Here is a 5000-nt window from a genome sequence, read left to right on the forward strand (position 1 = left end):
GAGAGAGAGAGAGAGAGAGAGCATTATGGGAGGAAATCGAGATGGCTGAGTGTTGGGAGGAGTGGAGGGCCTGCTGGGTTAGGTGTGATTAGAGCCCGGGTCCCCCCTCGTCCACTTCACCGTCCTGTCGGATCTTTAAATACCACCGCGCCGCCGCCACGGCGTGAGTGCTTATTTGCGAACGGTGCCATTCCGCCGACCAGGGGGACGCGTAGTGGACCGAGCCCTTTTTGCTTTGGTTACACATGGCTTTTTTGGATGATGAATCTTTTTCCAGCAAGAATCTGAGAAGCCAGACAGAAGCTATTCGAACCCCACTGAGACACTCTGCGCTGGGTTAGAGAGCAGCATATTTCTTTATTACACACTATTTTCAGCGTTGTGCCCCATGCAATAGTCTGTTTGCATGAATCATCTTTAAAGAAAAAAGAGGGAAAAAAAACGAGCCCATCGTCACAAGCTCGGCTCTTAACGTCGACACATCATAGTGCGTTCCTGTATTTACAACTGCAGATATAGGCTATACCTGCTTCAGGGAGTTATGGGAGACGTGCCTGTTGGATAGAACAGTTAAAAGGCGGGGAGCGTTCTATCATGCAGTCTTGTTCATAATCCAGGCATTCTATCACCAGATTACGAGGCCTAAAACGTCTGTAAAAAAGACATACAGATAGACTAAGACCTCTCAAGGAGACATTATCAGTTTCGGTGCAACTGACACTGAGGCAACTGAGGCACTTCACTACTTGTGAGAGAGTACTGTATGTTAGCCAAAATTATAGCTCAGAGGACGTGTCCATATAAAAGACAGATAGGTGTATAATATATTGATGTCTGGACAAATGTACGTAAATATCAACCATGATCATATAAACATTGTAATACGTTGTTATGGTATAACTCATATGTATGATGCACTGTAAAACGTTAGATATTTTTTCATTGCCTAATGCTTGCGGGACAGAGAAATTAAAAGCTTATTATGATTCAATGTTTTTTCTCTCTCTCCTTTCTTCTTCCTCTCTCTCTCTCTATCTAGCTCTCTCTCTCTCTTCTCCCTCTCTGCACCTCCTTCCTAAGCCATTTTCAGGACTAACAGTCTCTCTCTCTCCTTTCTTCTTCTTCTATCTTCCTCTCTTTTCTCCCTCTCTGTCTCCACCTCCTCCCTATGCCATTTTCAGGACTAACAGTCTCTCTCTCTCTCTCTCTCTCTCTCTCCCTGTGTTTTGAGCTTTTTGCTAATGTGTCTGAATGCGTGTGTAGGATGACACGTTAGTCACACAGCTTTTCCCATTAGGGGCGTAATGGCAATGCTTCACCTTTTGATTTCCAGCAGGAGTGGAGAATTTGTGTGGTGAAACGGAAGTGAATTCCATCACAATAAATACCACGAGGAAAAGGTGGCACAACCCTGGCAAAAAAAAAAAAAAAGCCTGCACGTAGATTACATGCCTCTTGCCTACATAATCCCGGTAATTGATGAACTCAAATGAAGACTGTTGTTGCTGTGTTGCTTTTTTTTTTTTTTTGCATCATTTGTAATTTGTTTATTAATTAAGGTCGCATTTATTTTTAAGATATCAGCCAAGTAAACGCGATTAGTCGCCCCATGGAGTGGGGAGAAAGAGCAGATGATGAGCACTCAATACTGTTGGTGAAGAGGTAATAAATATGTTTATTAGAGCAAAATTGTGTTCCACACAAGTGCTATGTATAGTGAATAAAGGCCTACTTGATTAACATTAATGGGGAATGTGACAGGCTGTATTGCAATGGGAAAAGATGACTGAAGGGGACCTTTGATGGGGGAACTGCTAGAGACAGACATTGCTGGTTGATTATGGTGAAGAGAATGTGTCTGGCTTTATCTAACATGAACAACACACACACACACACACGCACACACACACACACACACACACACACACACACACACACACACACAAACACACACACACACACACACATACAGAGAGAGAGAGAGACAAAACATATGTTCATAAACATGGACAAAATGAGTTAAAGAAAAGAAAATGGCTGAAATAATTTCTACATATTGATACTGTAGTACATATAAGTTATATCAAATGATTAAATCATTCAGGCAGCAATCACTTCCTCTGCACTCCGTTCGCCATTTCTTTTTGTCTTCAATGAGTTGGGCGAGCTGTTACACAATCTATATGGATTTATGATGTATGGCTCACGCATTACAATGCATTACAAATGCACATATTGCGCTCCGCGAGTCTGGCCTTTATTCATAGGACTTTGATGTATCTCTCTCACAATGGGGCCACCATACATAATGTAACTAACTCCTAATTAAATATGTTGCAGTCATAAAGAAATGATGTCTTACTACAGGGAACACTGCTGTATGGAATCAATGTAGTTCAATATGTGTGTTTGCGTTTGCCCACTTGCCTGTTATACTCGCTAACTTTGTTCAGTAATTGCTTCCACTACAAGATTTCCCTGCCAATAAATTCAGAGATATTTTTAGAATGAGTCACAGAGCAGGTCAGAAATAATAACCTTTGACAAACATTGTAATGTGCTTGTGCAATAATATAATTTGTCCTGAAATAATTTAATAAATTGAATAAATATTGACTGACTTAAATATACTGTATGAGATTTTTCTATTATTTGTACGGTATTGTCTCTGTGAGGCAGTCTAGTGCAGCATTTGATTTGGCCATAGACTGTTTTTATGACTTGAGCTACAGTATATTCAATGCTCTGATCATCAGTAAGGGTGGCATTGTTCCACTAGTTGGTCACTATTGGAGTCGAGGTTTAGTTCACTCCCTGGTGAAGTTGTGTTGGGTGAGAGCATACTCCTTTGGTGAGACTGTACTATGCAGCCTAGCGGCTTTCACTAGATTCAGAAGATGGTCATAAATCCACATAGTTATGAATTCTGTACCCTGTGCTACTGTAATTTGGTCTCCATTACAACAACATGGCAGTGACTAAATGAAGATGCTGTGTTAACTGACAAGACTGTAGAACTGGATGAAGAGCAGAAAAGTAGCGAACAATATCTAAAGAGGTCATTCCCATGCAGGAGTTTTAAAATCAGCAAATAAACACTTTTTGAAACTTTCACTCACTCAAAAAACTGAATGACAAAAAAAACAGATAAAAATAGATAATGAATGAGATGAAAGTGAAAAAAAATATCTTTGAATGTTTTAAAATATAAGTAAATGCAAGCCTAAGACAAAGTCTTTTTGAAATACATCTCAAACACGGCAGGATAAACTAGAGAGATGCTTCTCGGGCCGAGGCTGCTCTGTAGTACGGCTAACCTGCAAAAAGACATTTGGGGAGATGACATTTATATGAGAAACCGCAATATTATAAATCATTATGACATTTCACTTCTCTGGAACAATAAATTAAACATGCCTGTGGTTATAATATGATAACACAACAAGTTAAGGAACACAGCATCCCTTTGGCAAAACAGTTGTGCTTTTATCTTTGTAAATACTCACGTCCTCCACGTTTTAAAAGGTCCTTAAAAAGATGATGAAAAACACAACAGAGGAACATGAACATTTACTGACATAGTGTTTGTGACAACTGAGCTGACATTATGTAGTTGAAATGTCATTAACAACTAAAGTAAGTAAAAATAATTAAGCTCTGTCATCTACTATAAAATTCACGATGTGTGACAAAGAAAGTCCCAAAACTTCTGATATTACAGAACGCACACACGCAAACCCACACACACACACACACACACACACACACACACACACACACACACACACACACACACACACACACACACACAATCACACAATTAATATTGAAAACAACAGAGTGAGAAAACAGAGAAATAAAGAATGAGAGAGTCAGAAAGAGAGAGAGAGAGAGAGAGAGAGAGAGAGAGAGAGAGAGAGAGAAGCATCATAATCCCTGGGTTTCGGACACGTACAGTATAACATCCCTACTTTTGCCTGCATGTGGTCCTAACAGGAATGCTTGGGCAGAAAGTCCTGGGGCAGTTGCAGAGGCAGCACCAGTCCCCCAATTCCCCCCCATGTGTGTGTGTGTGTGTGTGTGTGTGTGTGTGTGTGTGTGCCTGTGACCCCGGCCTCCCCTCACACTTAGCCCTGCTCCGCCACATCAAAACAGCCCTGCGAACAGCTGGGACTCCGCCGCCAAAGCAAACAGGGACTCGACAAACAAGCCAGGGCCAAGGCCTGCGCGTCCACACACACAAAAAAAAAGCGAGGAGGAACACACAGTCCGTCGGACGCGAGTGGACGGAGAGAGAGGGGCCAGCGAGAGGCTCTCAGCTGCCCCCATTAAAGTAAAAACTCCTCGTTTGAGGTTTTTTTGCCATTCGAGCTAAACGGGGCCGTGCTTGTTAGCCCGCATTTTTTGTTTTCTTTGGTGCGAGCGCAGGGTGATCTCATTCGTGTGGGAAAAAGCGGCTCTTCCCTGTCACAGAATACGCATGAAAAACTTGTGAACTAAAAAAAACCCTTAAACCATTAAAAATGTACTGAGACATTTCGCCACAGTATTATGGAGAAAAAAACATATAACTACACAGATATTAAATTGAATAATTGTTTCACTCAAAGATATTATGCCCCGAACTCAATCAAGACTAAGAATAAAAGAATAAAAAATGGATAAGTAATAATTTCTGGTGGTACTGTAAATCATATGCATTTTTAAAAAATGATCCTGGAGAGCTGCTGAGCAGAATGCCATACCGTACCATAAAGTTTAAAACTTTACTCCCTCTAATATCCTAAAAGTCAGCCGTCTTTGTCCTGTTCCTGATATCTACTCTGTTCACACATCAAATCAATCACTTGCCTATTCCAACAATGAACTCATTCCACTTTAAACCATGACATGTTAGTTAAATACAAACGTGGAATTTGTCAAGCCCAAATACCATCACTAAATATCACTCAATCTCATATATAAAAAATAATAAACAAACAAATAAATAAATATAAATA

The sequence above is a fragment of the Sardina pilchardus genome, chromosome 16 (genome assembly GCF_963854185.1).
Source record: "Sardina pilchardus chromosome 16, fSarPil1.1, whole genome shotgun sequence".
NCBI lineage: Eukaryota > Metazoa > Chordata > Actinopteri > Clupeiformes > Clupeidae > Sardina > Sardina pilchardus.